Source organism: Rhipicephalus sanguineus, chromosome 2 (genome assembly GCF_013339695.2).
Source record: "Rhipicephalus sanguineus isolate Rsan-2018 chromosome 2, BIME_Rsan_1.4, whole genome shotgun sequence".
Classification (NCBI taxonomy): Eukaryota; Metazoa; Arthropoda; class Arachnida; order Ixodida; family Ixodidae; genus Rhipicephalus; species Rhipicephalus sanguineus.
The window spans coordinates 4,311,047-4,330,926 of record NC_051177.1 but is presented as its reverse complement, the minus strand read 5'-3'; the positions used below and the strand labels follow the sequence as shown (position 1 = coordinate 4,330,926).

The following is a 19,880-nucleotide window of genomic DNA, read 5'->3' as shown; positions in this document are numbered from 1 at the left end:
CAAGGCGCCGCTCACCGGCAAATTCATGGCCCACGTGTCCAAAATCCGTTTAAAAACGGCCCTTTCGACCGCTCCAAAGGCAGGAGCCCTCATCCTCTTAGCGCTTCCTTTCACGCCACGTGCAACAGCGTCGATGATGGACTCCTGCATGGTGGACAGTGTACTCGTCGATACGTCAAAGTCTCTCGCCACTTTGCTTTTCTTGGTCCTCGATTCGACAGCTTTTATCATAGCCGCCTTCTGATCTAGCGTTATACGCTTTCGCTTCCCGCCTGGCACATTCATGTTGCTGGAACAGGGGTGGAAGCGGGCTTCAGTCTTTTGGAGCAGCTCAGGGAGCAGTGATAACGCTGTTTTGGAGCAGCTTTGGAGCACCAAAAGGTGTGTTTTGGAGCAATGCAAGTTAGTTTTGGAGCACATTTCTAGGGTAAAACATCATTGTTAATTGAAATTTCTGTTTCAGGTAAACACAAAAAATTCGAATGGCTTTAACTAAACATTGAATATTGATGAACCGACCATACTTGCCACAAAATATGTTTCCATGATAAAAGCATCACAGCTTGCGCAGCAGTAACTAAGATAAAACAAGAGATAAGCGATGCTTTGGATAGCTGCACTTGACTGCCGTAAAATTTCGAGCGAGCGCCGTTTCACATTTCACTGCTAATTTCACATTTTCACGCCGTTTCGGGACAGCTCACCCCCCCCCCCCCCCGCCCTTTCTTCGTACCCCGATTATGTAAGCGTCAACGCAACAGTAGCCTCCTTGAATCCCATCCAAACCTGCTTAGCAGCCCACTCTCTAAGCGCCTGCGGGTGAAATGTGTTGTAAAAATTTGATTCTTTGTTCTCCCGAATAATGATCGCACCCCGCACTTAGCGCAAGACATCCATGACGATTTTCAGGGTCCCGTGAGCAAAAGCATGACCTTCGAGATCTATATTCCAAGATCGTAACTATGACGACGTAGTCAGCTAATGTAAGGCTTTCGAGACCGGTGTTTGTTGCTTAGCGCTGCTGCGTTGGAACATCATCGGAGGTGCTTCCATATCATGCTTCCCGCGGTTTGATCACGTTGCCATTGCGTTTGTTGTGCTCGAGGGCCGTTGTTATGCGTCGTGCCACGAAGGAAAGCAGGAAGACTTGTGAGGAAGTGCGCATGCATCTTTTATTTTTATTTTTCGGGGCAAAATTTGCAGCCGCCATCTTGAATTTACGTGCCGTTTCAGAAATCCGCCTTCCACCCCCCACTTTGCCGGTATTTTGGCTTGTTGGGGGCAGGGGGGCTTGCTCTGAATTTTACGGTAGACCTCACACGAATGAAAAACGTTCATGTTCCGCAGCTGACATGAACAACTGAAGACAACATTTAAGCTAATAAAGGTTACCTTTATTCTAAACACGAGACTCGACAAAAATACCTTTAAAAAGCCAATGCTCCCTCCCGTTCTTAAAGCCCCACAGCCGATGTGAGAACCCAGAGGAAAATATAGATAAGCAATGCACTGCGTAGCTAAACCTGACTACACTTCCGAGATTTTTTTATGTTCATATTGACGAAACACTAGCTGAAATGTACAAATGAGAATACGAGAGAACTGAAATCTTCAAAAAATTCCGTCGCCACCGGTGTGACAACGGAAAAGCGACTGAGCAGCTACTTTCCAGTAGCTAGCTCTCTCCTGCCCCTTTCTGCTCGCTAGCTTTTTCGTGCCGTCACGAATGTCACGGAGAGCGTGCCAGGTTGATACGAGCTCGCTCGGGCGCGCCACGCCGAGGATGACAACGGCACATGAAGGCACCAAAAGCCACCTGGGAGCAGTTTCGGCGCAACAATGCGTTTTGGAGAAGATTGGCGCAGCAGAAGCGGATTGGCGCAGCGTGGCGTAAATGGCGCAGCACTTCCACCCCTGCTGGAATCACGAGCGCAGCACGATAAAAGCACGACAAAAGCACTGTGGAAGCACTAAAAAAAACGCACGCAAAAACAACGCGGCTCACGTCAACAAGTGACAACACTTGCAGTGGTTGCAGGCAGGCGCGCTGCGGCCGTGTGGACCGAGGGGAAGGTGGGAATGGGCTTGCGGGCGCAGAGAGAGAGAGTGATTGTGAAGAGGAAGGGGCGCTCTTTTCTGCAGCCCTTTAGGGAGCACGTCTCAGCGCCATGAGGAAGGGGAGAGGGGGAATATAAAGAAGACAGAAAAGAGCAAGATGTTCGCGGAGTGCTCAGCATACCTCGGCTGTCGGCGGTAGCCAAGCGGCGCACGGGCAACGCCCTCTCCTCCAGAAACAGCGTGCGCATGGCCGTCAGCTTTGCGCACCTTGCTGGAGGATGCGTGGCGAGAGTTTTGAACTGCTAAATACAGTTGCCGCGTTGCGCACCATCTCAAATTCGCGTTGTGCACTGTCGTGACATCGGCTCAAAATTTTATTTCCTAACAAAATTTGTTCATTATATCCCATAACAGGCAAATTTTACCTCACTAAAACGAGGTTTCGAATACATTGGTTTATATGGGGACTTTCAAGGGGAATTAGATTTGCTCGTTATATCCATTATTTCGTTATAGCCCGTCTCGTTATAACGAGGTGTAACTGTATATGGTAGATAACAAGAAGAAAAAAAAAGGGCAGGGGTGACCACTTTCATTACACGATCGCCTCTGTTTTCTTTTTACGTTATTTTTTATTATTGTTTTGTTATGCCTCCAGCTTGTGAGCCCAATTTTTGGCTTCCCTGTCTACTTCCAGTCTGTGCAGACCATAAAACCTTTCGTTTTGGTCTTTTGATGTTAGCCGCTGTACAAGCACTGGCAAATCTTCGTTGCACACCAACGTGCTTGTCTTCTGGCAGTCTCCGTCGTGTGGTTCTGTCATCTATTACTGTTTATTTCTTCTATTATGTATTGTCTACAAAGGCACCTGTGCTCGCTCCAACAAAGGCACGTGCACTCGGCTGTCCTACAGCAGCCGTGGTTCTGCGTGTTACTATAGTCATCATCATCATCAGCCTGTCTACGCCCACTGGAGGGCAAAGGCCTCTCCCATGTTCCGCCAATCAACCCGGTTCTGTGCTTTCTGCTGCCACGTTACATCTACAAACTTCTTAATCTCATCTACCCACCTAATTTTCCGTATCCCCCTCACGCGTTTGCCATCTCTTGGAATCCAGTCAGTTACGCTTAATGACCACCAGTTATCCTGCCGACGTGCTACGTGCCCGGCCCATATCCATTTCTTCTTCTTGATTTCAACTATGATATCCTTAACCCGCGTTTGTTCCCTGACCCACTCTGCTCTCTTGCTGTCTCTTAAGGTTACACCTATCATTTTCCTTTCCATCACTCGCTGCATCGTCCTCAATTCAAGTTGAACCCTCTTTGTAAGTCTCCAGGTTTCTGCTCCGTAGGTAAGTACCGGTGAGATGCAGCTGTTATATACCTTCCTCTTGAGGTATAGTGGTAGATTACCATTCATGATTTGATAATGCTTGCCGAATGAGCTCCATCCCATCCTTATTCTTCTAGTTATTTCACTGTGTGTAAATATGAAAACGTGGTTGTCACTTGACCCGGCTGTCTCGAAAAAAAACTGGGTAAGCGATTGTCACGCATGAATACCTATATAGCTTGAGTTGATCCCCACCATTTTGTGGTTTTGTTTCTTGAGTTATAGAAAACTTCAGTTGTGGCCTATTATTGTCAGCTTCATTCTTCGAGATATTAGTCACTCCAGTAATCGGCCTTATATATATATATATATATATATATATATATATATATATATATATATATATATATGTGTGTGTGTGACGCTATGAATGGGAGACGTGCTGTGTCTCAGACGCCATACCTTTATTCCACTCACGCGCACTTCTTCATCCTTCGCTTCTACCAGCCATCCCTGCCTTCTTACGTCACAGGATTCCCTCTCCCTCCGAAAGAAGGCGTGAGTTACAAACAACAACCAAAAGTAAACAAGGAGAGGCTTAGAAGTGACAAATGTCAAAATGCACAGATCATTCCATGTCCCAGTGGAGTTCGGTAAACTCGCAAGAACTTCAGGGGAGAGTGCAGCAGTCCGGCGATATCGAGAACAGCTCTGGTGGGCGAGGCTGGCTGTTGCGTCCTGGACAACATACCCATGCCCTGCGCATGCACACTGATGAAGACATGGGTCGCAGATATGTCACGGCTGAATAATACTGGATCACCTTGTTGGATCGAATGCCAGTATGTCGTACGCGTCGGGTCGTTTGTCGTGGCTGATACAAACTCGTCGCTTCCACTTTGTGTTCGCGTTGACCTAGGCTGATGGTGCGATGTCTGACTTCTTGCGGAGTATAAGGGGTGATTTCGCTTCGTTATGGGCGTTTTTTGCGGTGTTGCCGTAATTGTAAGCGTAGGCGCAGTCTTGACTTCTCGTGCAGAAGGCGTCTCTGGCGACGTTTCTTGATGAGATGATGTCTTAAATCTCGAATTTGCCTTCGGTTTAAAAACCTTGTTTTCTAATGTCCTTGGAGCCATGAGTGCGCTTTCGTTGAAGTTTTCGTTTGTCGTTGCCTTGGTTGGAGTCTCTCTTGGTGTCGCTTAAATTTGTTCACTTGCCTCTCCTGGCCTTGCTGATTGCGCTGTAGAAATCTCGGACTGTCTGCATCGTTGATTGAACATGCACTGTTGGTAGCCTCAGCATAATTTACTGGTGGGATGTAAGCATGCTCCGTGTCAATGAAAGTAACAGCCGCCTCTCCGTTTTTATCGTTCAAGCTTGTATTGAATAGTGGCTCCATAGTGCTTCGACTTTCAGTTGGGTCAACACCTGACGATGACATCGCAACAAACATGGCTTGAGCTGGTTCTGATTTCAAGCGTTTGTCTCTTCGCAGAACAATTGAGCTGAAGACATCGGACGAAAGACTCTGTTCCTGAAAGTCGCGACATGGTTTGGTATTGTGCAGATTTACCAGCTCGTCCAGAGCGAGTGTTACGATCTTTTGAGGCAGGTCGTGAGGTTCATCGATAATATTGACGCCAGGTGATGCAAAGCCACATTTTGGGCCTTGTATGCGACACGAGGTGTCAAGTGCATCTGGGGCTTCAGTAATGGCTTGGAATCTATCAGGTAGTGCAGAGGTAGTGTGATGAGTAAAGGAGGGGCACGAGGCGCGTGCCGAACGTGGAAGCGCGGCGACGGTGCGCGAGAAGCAAAAAGTCACCCGATGGCACGCGCACCAGCCACGTCGACGCAGAGGATTGGCCAGATAGGGGCTCGTGGCATGCGACCCGAGCCGTGATGGTGAACCACGAAGGATGATCGTGGCACTGTGCTGTGGGGCGCCGGACAGAGAAGGTCGAGGAAGGAGCAAGCGTCGCACCCGCGGCGAAAGCGGCTGGTACTCTGTTCTGGAGGTGGCGGAACGCAAGGCCCGGGGAGTGGCCGTCGACCTTGGAAGGCTCCAAGCGAGGCTGCCTGGACCCGTCGCCCCTCATACTGCAGTTCCGGGATCGCCAGCAGCCCTTCTCTTCTCGGCAGGACGGCTGCAGACCACAGTTCAGTCAAGGAGACGCCCGTCACCAGTGGAGTCCTGAAGCAAGGGACCAAGGCCCAGTTAGGCCTAACCTTGACGGACCGAGGACGGAGAAGACTACTGGGGACGCACGCGACGAGAGCAAGCAGCAGGCTGGAGGAAGGCAACCGACGATGAACTCGGAGGACTACTGAGGACGTCGGCGACGGTCTCGACGAGAGATTGACGCAACGGGAACATCGAGTCGTCGCGACGTACTGTAAGAACATTCTAGTACCGCAAGGCCCATAGTGGCCAGACTGAGTTGAGGAGACGTAGCTAAGCCTAGCTAAAACGCTTTGTTTAGCTAATTTCGGTTCTGGGCATGAACTGAGATTTTGCAAATGTAAATAGGTTTTTGTTGGATTGTTCAGTGTCACTAACGCTTTCTTTTGTTGTCTTTTTGCTCGTTATAAACTTTGTTTTTGCCGTCCTACCACGGTCTCCTGTGCCCGTCTCACCCTCTCCCGATCCATTAGTGCACGCACCCCCAAGATAATCGTGACAGGTAGGCAACGGCAATTTTCGCGCCGAAGGGAAACCTGGTGGAACGTTGCGTCTTTTGTGAAAATTGCTTGAATGCATCTCAAAGAGCTGAGGCTTTACTTTGCATGTTGAGAATGGTAAATTCACACTCGGCGTTTGAATGCGTGAAGACTCCGTGTGACTGTGACGACTGAGTTCAAATGTATCCAGATGGTGGGTTATAATTGAATCTTCGTCGTAGTCTTTAAAATGGGTGGTCATTTCTTCTTTGATTTTTGTCCATGATTCGTTGTTTTGGAAGATTTGCGTGAGGTAAAAGCGGAAGGCCTCACCGGTGACGTAGTCATTGAAGTTTTTGACCCTCTCCCGTTCTAACCATGATGCAGCGGTAGCGTGGACCTCAAAAAGGTGGAACCAGTCCTCTACGGGTCCATCGGCCGCCGATCCAGCGTACTTTGGGGTGGGAAAGTCTGCCGATGATGCTGCCATGAAGCTGGTCACTGTATGCAGCGATGATCTGCTCAGACGGTCCGTATATGGTCAGGGTGTCTTGTTGAGAACGTTGATGCGTGGCTGATGAAGTGGCTGCCAGGTCTTCCCCCTGTCGACTTGTGTGACGCTATGAATGGGAGACGTGCTGTGTCTCAGACGCCATACTTTTATTCCACTCACGCGCACTTCTTCATCCTCGGCTTCTACCAGCCATCCCTGCCTTCTTACATGACACATATAATATATATATCAATTCGATCACATTACCATGCTAAGAACTGTCAGGAAATTTGCAAGCCACTTCTAATCAATATATACTTCCTGTCATGAGTAAAGGGCACAGGGCGCGTGCCGGACGGCAGAATGCGTCAATGGTGTGCGGGGAATGGAAAAGTACCCGATGGTGTGCACCCCCGCCACGTCCATGCACGCCATTGGCCGGAGAAAGGCATGTGCCACGCGACCCGAACTGAGGTGCGGAACCCCAGAGGAACAAGCAGTCATTGTTTGGTGGAGTTCGCCAAGAGGAAGGTGGTGCAAGCCGGCATCGCGTCCGCGACGGGAACAGCAGGGCCGAGTTCTGGAGGCAGCGTTGTGTATGTCCTGGGAGGGTGGCCGTCAACCTTGGTGTCTACCGAGCGAGGCTTCCCGAACTTGCGGCAGCCTCATCACAGCAGTTCTCGAGGCACCTGCAGCACTACCTCAGCTCGACAAGAAGGTGGCAACCCACCGACAATCACCGGAGAGCCACGTCGACAGTTCGAGCCAGTGGCACTGAGGATAGGCCGAGGGTTAGGCCTAGCTGGGAGGGACCGGTGTTCTCGACGGAGAACGAGGCGTCAGCAACGAAGATGATCAGCGAGGCGTCTGATCGACGACGATGACGATGACCCTGAGACGTCGACAGGAGCTTCGACGACGGGACTGGGTGTCGAATTGGGCAAAGAACAGAGTCAGCGGACTCCACGACAAAGTAAGAACGTTCGATGCGTAGCGCGACTGACTGAGAGGCCATAGTGGCCAGGCGCTCGAGTTGAGGAGCTAGACGTAGCTCGAATCCCTTGTATGTTAATAGCGAGTGCGCACTAACTTAGCATGTTTGCACTTATTACCTTTTGTTGTAAATTTTGAGTGCGTGTTAGTGTTTGGTTTGCCGTGGTGTGTGACATAAAGTGGGTTTGCAGTGAATAGGGGTTACTTTGTAATGAACAGATCCGCGCGTGCGAAACTGTCCCGTGTTTGGATCACACCGCTCACTAGAGGAGTGTAGTTACTCGCTACTAGCGCTACGCAGCAGCCCTAACAGTCAGAGCTGTGACCCCCTATCCCGCGGTTCGCGTTGAGTTGTGACCGCGGCGGGTTTCAGGCCAGTGGTAACAGAGACAAGTTCTTTGCCTGACACAGTTTATTGTGCCAAAAGCGCCACCAACGCAACAAAAATACAGATAACAATGAAGCGGCAGAGAAGTTCCGCATGACGACGTGAAAACAACAACAAAATGGGAAGCACACGAGATTTAGAGCGATAAGGCTCAACTCCCCTCTCGTGGCTTCGCAGTCCGGCCCTGAGGCAGTAAGTCACCTCACAATAGACCGGGCGTTGCGCAGGGGGTGATGGCGGCTGAGTGGCTCCCGACTCGATCAAGCTGTGGTCGTCACCGCTGCTGGAGTCGAAAGACGAGGCGGTCCCCAAGGAAGCAGCACGCATTCTTTGGGGTCTGGAGAGGAGTCTCCCCAGAAAAGGGCAAGGAAGGAAAACGGGGCATCTCGACTTCGGCCAGGGAGCAGGGCGTGAAGGGCTGCGGGAGCGGCACATGCCCTCTCCCACGCAACCCCCTCGCCACTGCGCGTACAAACGTAGCGCAAAGCCGAGGTGCCGTCGCATTGAAGACCATGGGTTGCGTGTGCAACCGCACATGCCCCCTTCCTTCATTGAACCCTTTAGCCAAAAAGAGGATCGCCATCACCTGGGGCTTAAAGAGGGCGCTAACGGCTCCACCAGGAACACGGCGAAGTCCGTGTCGATGAGGGAGCCGCACAGAGACGCAGATCACCGTTATCGCTGAAAGGGCAGTCACCTGGCGAGCCGGAAAAACGTGTCGGTGAGTGATAATGCAGGGCAGCTTGACAGTTGAAGACGGTTGTCAGGACAGCCGTCAGGACGATCGTCGGGGCAGTCATCAGGAACAGATGTCAGGAACCTGACAGTTGTCAGGAACCCAGGGAGCTCGGTCGGAATCAGCTCGGCTTGCTCTTTACTCAGATCCGCTAGCCTTAATTCAGTGGTTTCTGCGAGCGCTTTAATGAGGTTGCGCAGTGCCTCCTCTTGCTCGGGACCCCATCTCCACTGCTCACCTTTCCTCAACAGAAGTGTCAAGGGGGCTTGCAGTGCAGCGCAGTCTGGGATAAACTGACGATAAAAGTTGACCAGCCCCAGAAAGCGTCTCAGTCCGCCTATGTCTGTCGGTGATGTGTAGTTCAATAATGCCTGAACCTTGCCATCACACGGCAGAAGACGACCGTTATCCAACGTGAAACCCAGTAGCGTTACTCGGGTTTCGGCAATCTGATGTGAGAGATAGGGGAGTGAGGAGTGCGCGTGTGTTGGGTGTGGGTCTCGGAGGCTGTGTGTGGTTGATGGCGCAGGAACAAGATGGCGCGAGTGTCGGGTGAGCGGCGAGGGGGCACGTGGGAATACGGGAAGAGCAGGGAGGGGGTACGAGACGGAGGTCGGACATGTTGGATATGTGGCGTGGTGAATAAAGGGTGTGTAGTGAATGTGGTTGTGGATCGTCAAGTATATCGTCAAGTCTGACACTGAGTCTTGGCCGGGTTTAGCGTTATTCCCGCCGACCTCAGACGCTCCAGCACATCCCTGAGATGGCGTAAGTGCTCATCAAAGGTTCGTGAGTATACCACGACATCGTCCAGGTAAGCAAGAGCGTAGTGCCACCTTGCATCACGTAAGACACGGTCCATCAGGCGCTGGTAAGTTGCAGGCGCACCGACAAGACCGAATGGCATTCGGGTAAACTGGAAAAGGCCCCTGTGACAAGTGAAGGCAGTCTTCTCTCGGTCACGGGGATCTACCTCCACCTGAAAGTATCCTCTGCTAGCATCGAGCGTAGTGAAGTACTTCGCTCCGCCAACATTGGACACGATCGAGGGAATGCTAGGAAGCGGATATGCATCCTTGCGTGTTACCTCGTTCAGGCGACGGTAGTCAACACAAAGGCGGGTCGTCCCATCCTTTTTCGGTACCAACACCACGGGAAAACCCCATGGGCTCTCTGACCTTTCGACAATGCCTGTATCGAGCAGTTCATCCAGAGCACTGTCTAATGCTTTCCTCTTAATCAAACTCACCGGCTGAGGATTGCATTTCCAAGGAGAAGCATCGCCTGTCTCAATTTTGTGCCTAACTAGCGCAGTGCAGCCAGGCTGTTCTGTGAATATGGCGTCATATTCATTCTGAAGCGATGAGAGGCGAGCTTTCTCTTCCGTCAAACTGCTTGAGCTATTGAGCAGCGGGTGGTCCCTTTCACCCCGCTCTGCAGTGCACAGTGCCTCCGCAGTGGGGGATGGGGGATGCGCGCAAGGGGAGCCGTTCCCTCCGGCGCGTTCTTTCTCCGCGGGTCAGTTAGTCGACCCAGCAGAAACATGTGCGAGTGACTTTTTCGGGCAATTGTTGGGACGGTCTGCGCGCAAAGCATCATCGAACGTAATTGTCTCCGACGCTTTTTGAAAGGAAACGAAAAGTTTCAGGGTGCCACATGCAGTGATGGGAATGGCCAAAAGTGTTTTGTATCAGGTTTTGTAGCAGGAAAAATGATGATTTGTAGCAGCTGCCCTCAGTTTTGTAGCAGGTTGCGAAAACGAAAAAAAAAAAAAAAAAAAAACAGGTCAGATGGCGTTTTAATGCTTTTATTATACAATAAAAGGAAGTATTATATACAGTGTGCGCATGAGTTCAATGACGGCGCAACTAACGCAAGCTTTAAACAAAGCCTAGGATCACAAATATATGAAGACTGGTTGGCACAAAGACGCAGGTACACAATACATGAATGTCACTTGCATGAAACACACCAAGCTTTCTTCCCTTTTTTCTCCGCATGCAAGTGTGGCATACACTCGGCCATCTTTTTTCGTGCTTGAGCAAGCACTGCTCGCCCACTCTCGATGTCAGAGAAGTTCTTCAACTTCATGCCCCGCTGAATCAACAAGTCAGCATTTTTAATCATCCATTCTGCCTCAGCCACTTCCTTTTTGGCTTGGTCATTGGTAAGTTCCACATTCGGTGAACTTTGCTCTGCATCTATACGCATATGCTTTGATGGTCGCTCTTCAGCTGCAAGGCGCTCCGCATACCGTCTTGATGCCCCCTTGACAGCCTTGATGACATCGGAATTGACTGGAAATGAGCACGGGTCACTGTCAAACCTCTTTAAATATGACATTAAGTGACGTATGCCATTTGCACTTGAGAGAGAAAGATTTGACCTGTCGTGCAGCACTCTTGAGTTTTCACTAAATCCACGCTCAACATCGCCATTGCCATGCGGAAGTGATAGAAGTGCCTTGACTAGCTTGGACAATAGCGGATATTTTGGCCCACCCTGACCATCTTTCATGATGAAAACTTGATGCCAGTATTTGTCCAGTGGCATGTCAGAACCTGCATGTAACTGGTTCAAGTTTAGCACCGTCAATTCATCAAGAAGAGATGAAACTTCAGCGGGTTGAACCACCTGGGGTGCACACTTTGCAAGATATCTGAAGGAGTCTCTTGAAGATTCCGCACTATGATTGCTCGGATGCAGGCACCTGACATGTTGGAGCATCTGATTCTCAAGAGGAAGTTTTGCCATCAAGTACTTCGAACATGTAATGTAGAACGACCTTGCTCCTAGCCGGAACGCAGCTTTCTCTGCAGCAGTCCAGGTCTTAATAGCTTCTTCGGTGTCTGCTCCTACCTCTACATGTTGTTTCCAGTTCCGAGAGGACTCAACGTCAATGAATGCAAGCTGACTGCCTGACTTTGCCTGAAACACTTCGGTCCTTAAAAACCTTCCCAAGATTTTTTTTAGCAGCATCACCATTTCATCATAAAGAATGTGAAGCAGGGGTTCGGTTCCCTGAAACAGTTTTAGGAACCTTGTAAGAAGTTCACCAGCATTTTTCACAAACAGAGCCAACAAATCCCCTTGACGGTGGCCTCCGAGATAAAGCGGCGCATTGCCAGGTAATCTCGGAGGCTATGCGTAGCAGCTTTGGAGCAGTTCTGCTCATTTGTAGCATGGATGTAGCAGCTTTCACGAAATGTAGCAGGTTGGAGCAATGGTGCTCATTTGTAGCATAGATGTAGCAGCTTTAATGAAATGTAGCAGATTGGAGCAATTGTAGCAGCTTTCCCATCACTGCACATGCTCGCTCCCTATATCCTCCGTTGCAGACGTCAATAACAATGCCTGTCTTGGCGAGGAAGTCTCTACCAAGAATGATAGGAACCGACAGGCCGGAGAGGTAAGCTAGGCGTTGCCGCCTGACCCGTTTCTCCCACCGCACCACAAGCCGGGTGGCAGCGCTTACTTGCGCCGAGCCGCTGGCTGGCCGGAAAGTCACATTACTCGATCTAAGCCGGATAGCGCTCCGACAGAGATGATCGTACATTTCGTCAGCAAAGAGTGAAGCGCTTGCTACCGTGTCTAACAGAGCAAAAAACCTGCGCCGGGCGACTATTAGCTCAATAAGTGGCACTGGCGTGTCGTTGGGTGGTGTTGTGTCGTGTGACCCCTGGTGCCATGCTGAGACACCAGTGCTGTTGTGCTCTCTATTCATGCTACAAGGGGGAGCTAGGTCTCTGCCATGCCTCTTTGCTACCACCAATCCGGCGTGGCCGTGCCGGTCATGTGACCCGTGCCTCGCGGTCCAATAACCTTTCTTCTCGCTCCTTAAAACCGCCTGCAATAAACGCGGGAGAGCAGTCTTCTGTCAGTCTCGCCGAAGCTTGGTCTCTGCGTCGTCACTCCGCGCGCCCTCCCGTCGTTCGGCCTCTCCGTCGGCCCACCGCGGGTTACGCCGCGCTCCTGCCCTACACAACACATGGCGACGAGGTAGTTGAACCGCTACGCTACTACGACAGGCGACGCCAGGAAGAGCACGACGTACGTGACACTACGCTACGGGTCACATTTTTCTGCTGCGCGTCGGTGCTGCTTCCTGCACGCTACAAGTGCGTCGACCTGACTTTTCTTTGTTCCCGCTCCGGCTCCCTCTACGACGCCACCTTCCTGCTTGAGCCTACGGCCTACCTCCTGCACACATGGCGGCTCCTTTTGCAAACCTTCCTCCGTTCCTCAACGCTCCCGGCAAGCCTCCCATTCCTTGGCATATATGGCACAAGATTTTCCAGGTTCACCTGAAGGCGGCCGGCGGAAGCGGCTGGGAGGACGAAATACGTGCGTCAGCGCTCCTCTGCGCGCTCGGCATCGAGGGCCAACGCAAATACTTCGCCGCGCAAGAGCAGCTTGAAGCGGAAGGCGCAGTTACGGCGTCTGGTTCGGGCACGGTGCCGAAGATAGAAGCGGCGACAGCAACGACGTACGACACGGTGCTCCAGTTTTTAGACGGGCTTTTCGCCGAGACAACGAACGTGCTAGCCGAGCGGCACCTGTTCACTAGCCGCAAACAACTGCCCGGCGAAACGTTTCTCGACTTCGTCACCGCGCTCAAAGAAAAGGCCCTGTCATGCAAGTTCGGCGCCACTTACGACGACAGAATGTGTGACCAAGTAATTCACGGGGTCGCCAACGCACATGTACGGGCCAAACTACTGTCGTACGGGGAAGCCCTTACGCTGCAGAAAGCCGAAGAAGTTGGACGCGACTTGGAGGCGCTCAACAAAGCCAACGCGGCATTCGGAGAGAATGAACGGCTACTCGGTTCGCACTCCGGTTACGGCGGCAGCATTCACTGCGTCGCAGCGGCTCAAAATGGCGGGTCGGCTGCTTCGCTGGTCCCGCATGTCACTCAACATGGCGGCGGCTTCCCCCCCGGCGCGGGTGGCCGGGTCCAAGATGGCTCCGCGGGCTCGACGGCGCTGGCACAATGCTGCGTTCGCTGCCAGCAAGTACAACAGCTTGCACCCAAGCCTCAAGTCGGCCCCTGTTTTCGTTGCGGCAAGTTAGGGCATTTGGCGAATTCCAGAAATTGTCCGGCCAAAAAGAAAATTTGCCAATTTTGCCGCATCAAAGGGCATTTCGCGGCAGTCTGCCGTAAACGGCAAGCGTCGGTGCAGGAAGTTGCCCCCGTCCGAGACGCTGACTCCGGCACTGCCACAGTCCTGTCCGTGCAAGCTTCGCCGTCTAGCCCAAGGGACTTGCACATCCCTGTTGTCATCGGAGGACATAGCCACATGTCATTGCTAGTGGACACCGGAGCGACGTCATCATTGATGACCAAGGAGGACTTCGACACGCTTTTCGCTTCGAAGCATCGCCTGCTGCAAACGTCAGTCCACATGCAGAATTTCTCCAAGCAGCGCATTCCAATTCTGGGCTGTTTCCATACGGACTTGCAACACCGTGGGAAGCAGGCTCACGTCACATTTTACGTGACTACGTACGGGACTTCGCTACTGGGGCGGGACGCCATCCAGAAATTGGGACTCCTGATCGACGGCGCAACGTTGACGTGTCGTCGCGCTTCACCCGTTTCCTCGCAGCTTCCTGCAGGTGTGCCTCCGGAGTGCGAGCACCTGTTCGACGGGGAGCTGGGACTTGTCAGGGACTACGTCCACCGTGTCAAGAGGCGGCCGGACGTACCAGTGTCCACCAAGCTGCGTCGCCTGCCTCTGGCGCTCCGGCAACAAGTCGCCAGCGAGCTGCGCCGGCTCCAGGACGACGACGTCATCGTCGACGGCCGCGGTCGACGGCCACATTCAAAAGCGCAGATCAGCAGCGCACAAAGTTTTTCGCCAGAGAGTGATGCGAATGGGTCTTCAGCATCGGCTCACGGCAGCTGCAATCAGCCCAGTTCTGGAAGAGATGGGGACAGGTCTTCGAAGTCGGCTCCCGACGGCCGCCACACGCAGAGACTTCCTGCAGGGCCTGGGTCACGTCGCCACAGCGGAACGCGTAAGCCCCCAGCCACTTCAAGGACTACATCAGACTAAGAAGTCTAGTTAGTGTTTGCTGATGTATAACATACTTTTTCAAGAATTGTATAAGGATGCAATTCTTCCCAGGGCGGGACGATGTTGTGTCGTGTGACCCCTGGTGCCATGCTGAGATACCAGTGCTGTTATGCGGTCACGTAGAAGGTGACAAAGGCCCGCTTGCCATGGTGCTGCAAGTCTGTGCGGAAATACCCTAGGACCGGTATGCGGTGGTCCAGTACGACAAGCCAGCGGCGCTAGGAGTTCATGTGTCTCACTCAGCACCGCTTTGTTTGCCGCCGGCCATGCAGTGTTGCTCACCGGCGGCCCCGCTCGTTTGCCGAAAGCGCGTGCTCTCGGCTTGCGGGTTGCCAACAATCTCGAGCGAAATGCCCTGGCTGGTTGCAACGATAGCAGAGGGTGGTCGGCCGCGTTTGGGCTTGGCGTGCTGTGCCTCGCGCCGTTTGGCCACCATTCCTCTCTATCGGATGCTCCCTCCGGGCGCGCTCCACTCTAGCGTCCTCGGGTCGGTATGTCGACTCCGATTCTGCGTACCTCGGCCATCGGCAGCATGTGCTGCTTGCATGGCGTACATGTACGGGTCAAGAGCCCGGTCAGATATCTCCCAACCGCTACTCGAGTGCCCGTCACTGAAGGCAACTACACCATTTCCCTGTGGACGGATGCGAATGTTGTCTCTGTTCCACGCGTATCGTGGCTCAAGTGCCTGCGACGCTGGGGGTGGTGGTTAGTACGCACGTGAGGTGAGTGTGTCCGTCTGTATGCATTTTGCCTCCGAGGCCAGCTCGTCCAAATCCCTGAACTTGCCGACTCTCAAATATGCTGCGAAAGTGGGGTGCGCTTGTCGCGTGACTCGCTCCACCTTCTCGCAATTTAGAGCAGAGGGGTCAGCAATACGATAGAGCTCGTCCATCGCCCTCACGTACTCGAGCAAGGATTCGTCCGGATGCTGAGTACGCCGCTCTAGCTCGCGCTGCATGCGACGCTGGTAATCAGCGGGTAGGAATTCGTCACAAAACCTCGCTCGGAATTCAGACAGCGTACTTGACCGGTGGCCGGTAAGTCGGAACCACCGGGCAGCCTGCTCAGTCAGTGACACTGGAACGACGCATTCCAGCATCTCGCCATCGGACAACCCCGTTGCCTGCTGGTAAGTCGACATGCGGTCGAGGTAATCATTGGTGCTGACTGTGTCATGATACCCGCTGTAGGTGGGCAAGTCCACCTTTAAACTTGGTCTAGCAGCTGTGCTGGGCCTCAGCAGAGTGTTCTGCACGACACCTGTCAAAGTCTCAATCAGGCGCAAGGCATCCCTTGAAACCTGTGGAGACTCGCTCTGGCCAGTAAGGTCTGGCACAGGAGCTGATTGCGTTGAGCCGGTATGCCGCTGTGGCTCCCTGCTCTCCACACGCTCGGACAAAGGGCTCGGCGTAATGTGCCTCGCGCCTTCGAGCGGACGATCTAACGGAGGGAGGGCCTTATGTGTAGCGCCACCCTCATCGAAGCAAATCAGATCCCCTTGGCTAATGTTCGCCGCAGGGTCCGACTGTGCGGTAGCAGTTACCGCCGCTTTGAATTGTTGCCTGTAGGCAGCCACCCTTGACAGCGTGAACAGCGGCTGTAAGTCAGCCTCGTCTGCTGCCACGGTTGTTCGTGTAGTGGCAGTCACTCACACAAACTACTCGTCCTGCTTAACCACTGGCCCCACGTTGGGCGCCAGATATAGGGGTTACTTTGTAACGAACAGATTCGCGCGTGCGAAACTGTCCCGTGTTTGGATCACACCGCGCTACTAGAGGAGTGTAGTTACTCGCTACTAGCCCTACGCAGCAGCCCTAACAGTCAGAGCTGTGACCCCCTATCCCACGGTTCGCGTTGAGTTGCGACCGCGGTGGGTTTCAGGCCAGTTAACAGAGACAAGTTCTTTGCCTGACACAGTTTATTGTGCCAAAAGCGCCACCAACGCAACAAAAATACAGATAACAACGAAGCGGCGGAAAAGTTCCGCACGACGACGTGAAAACAACAACAAAATGGGAAGCACACGAGATTTAGAGCGATAAGGCTCGACTCACGTCTCATGGCTTCGCAGTTCAGCCTTGAGGCAGTAAGTCACCTCACAATAGACCGGGCGTAGCGCAGGGGGTGATGGCATCTGGGTGGCTCCCGACTCGATCAAGCTGTGGTCGTCACCGCTGCTCGAGTCGAAAGACGAGGCGGTCCCCAAGGAAGCAGCGCGCGTTCCTTGGGGTCTGGAGAGGAGTTTCCCCAGAAAAGGGCAAGGAGGGAAAACGGGGCATCTCGACTTCGGCCAGGGAGCAGGGCGCGAAGGGCTGCGGGAGCGGCACATGCCCTGTCCCACGCAACCCCCCTCGCCACTGCGCGTACAAACGTAGCGCGAAGCCGAGGTGCCATCGCGTTGAAGACCATGGGTTGCGTGTGCAACCCCACAAGTGCCACCACGGTGTCTCCGACTCTCTTCTCTCTCTCTCCCAATTCCATTCCGCGTTGCAAGCGCTCCCAAGATACGTGACACTTCCGCAACCTTTTCAACAAAGTTGCGAGGAGTGCGTCACTATATTTGTCGAATCCGCGAGTATCAAGCATCCTAAGTAGAATTACTTTTCGGCACAGTATCACGTATCAGACGCCATGAAAAAGATTCAACGTATGTTTTTACATGCATTTTCTGTCTAAAAGAACATGAACGTGTATTGTCAGATGTTTCAAATAAATACCTGTCAAGCATTTTCACCTGAGAAAACTCAAAGGTGCTGAAGAAACGTCATGGAAATATATTTGTTAAAATAACAAACGATGTATCCATTACACGCTCATAAATATAGCAACCACTCTATCACACATTCAGCACCATATAATGTTGCTACGCGCATTTTGGAATATACTCTCAGACACAAAGCAAAAAGTTAGTCCTGGAAAAAAAAAAGATGCCAGGAGCTCGGCACGTACAACGAAACTTACCTAAGTGGCTATTTAAACAGATTACGCCAACGGACTCAACTGAATGCATGATATGTCATGACTGCGATAGATGAGATAGAAAAAAAAACGCTTAGAACAACTGAGTGGGATCATGTTGAACTAATTTGCTGCAGCTGCTGCCCCAACGGAGCCGCCGGCACCCGTTTCCCCGCCCCTAGAGTTACTGTATATGCTACCTTTACCTAAAGGTAGCGTATACCATAGAGTTTCCTAAAATTAACTAGAGGGGACTCTGGCACTGCGATCGTTCAGCCACCATAGGAATGATAGGTATTACACGGATTTGCCTAAGCTTCGTGCTTACAGCTTCGAACGCACTTGTGGCTTTGTTTATTGCTGTGTTTTGGCGCTCGTTTCAGATAAAAGAATAGACCTGTTGTGAACTTCGCGACCACATTTGAATTGTTGAGCCTAAAAAAAGTTAAAGTGGTGAAGTGGAACTGCTGACTTTTGCTAAACTTCATTTTGCGAAAAAGCAGGTGCAGGCGACGCAGAGCCAAGCGGAGCCGAAAGAACAATGTTTAGACAAATCCGTGTACTACCCATCATTGCCATGCTGGCTGAAAAAGCACCATGCGTTGCAGCTCTCATAGACACTAGCGCCAGAGTTCCCTCTAGTAAGTATTGTAGGAAACTCTATGGCGTATACAGTAACTCTACCCGTCCCCGCCCCATCGTGCCGCAGCGGCCGCAACTGCAACTAGGGCCGACACGTGCTCTCCCATAGGAAGCCGCCGACGCCACAGGCCGTACCGTGCGCTTTTTCATCCAGCGGCCGTGCCTTCGCGAACTCACTTGCTGTCTGCTCGAATGTTACGGTAAACTGTCGTCGGCCACCGGTCATTTTCATCGAGAACAGAGCCCAAATAGATTCACAAGACAACAACATAAACGCAAAATGAAGCCACTCACGACACAAGGCTGGTAGCAAACAAAGCAGCAGCAACACTGATTGTGATGGCAATGGAGGCAGTTGACTGCAATTGCCCACAGTGGCCAGACTTGTGAAGTTTTTCTGCCAATGACCAGCTTATAAAACAAGGGTTGACATTTTATTGTGGTCTTTTGAAAAAAAAAATTACAATTATATTCCGGTTTTTACGATATATACTTTCTGGGCACAAAGTGAAGTGCCAAAAGAGTGACAATGTATCCCCAGTTGGTACTCAACATGTGCTGTAGACAAGCAGCAAAGGCCGTCAGCTAGACAAGCATTGTGTGCCTTCTTCGTTTCTCCTTCCTGCGCATTACCCCCATCTCCTGCTTATCTCATTGCACCAATGAACACACTATTCACCTATACACACACTGGCCGAAAGCTTGCCAAAATGTGAAATAAAGATCCAACAGCGCCATACAGTTTCTAGCTACACTTAATGAGAAATCTCCAGCTTCAGCATCATCCAGTTTCGCTGTTTCAAGCTTCGCCATCTGACGACCAGAGAGTGGGCCAGCCGAGTGTGTATAGCTCGTGAGGAGCAGCAGCACTAATGATGATGGTAGTTTTCGTTCAGACAGCTCCGCTGCTAGAAATTAAACAAAACAAGCCTTCCTGACAGGGCTCGGTTTAAGGCTCCAAACACAGGTCTCTTGACCACTGGCACGCACCCATGATTGCAAATTGTTAACATATCTGAACCATACATCTGTGTTGTGTTCACTGTGCAAAACAAATGTCAACGGATAAAAACCTCCTATGAAGGCTACGTTGAGCATTGTGGTGGTGGAATACAAGCCCTCTGCAGGACAAGATGTAAAGCTGACAAGGGAGATTGTATACATCAGTAAAATTCCAACTTATCAAAAATTTGTAGCAACACATGCATTTTGGTGGTCACAGAATGCACATGCCATGGGGCTGTTCCAGACACATACAAGCACTAGAAAAAAAATGGAACATGCCAAGCCAATGCCACCCGAAAAGAACGTTTTCAGGAAGGATACAGCACAGAATAAAGCTCAATGCCTATGCATCACTTATTTCTCTACACAAAGCATGCGCAACAGTTATAAAGCGAGACAGAAATGTGGACTCACTATAAGTGCGTGAGCACTGCACACAGCAAAGTGGAATTTCAGAGAGGGCAATGTGCAAAATGAAAAGCACACATTCATACCAGGGAACAGCACCATTTGCCTGCCCTGTTGCC

General features: G+C 51.7%; 1 protein-coding gene across 1 annotated transcript in view; it reads right to left on the bottom strand.

Annotated features, from left to right (window-relative positions):
- Positions 1-19,880, bottom strand: part of LOC119382356 (fat-like cadherin-related tumor suppressor homolog) — a 912,235-nt gene that overhangs the window by 806,087 nt on the left and 86,268 nt on the right.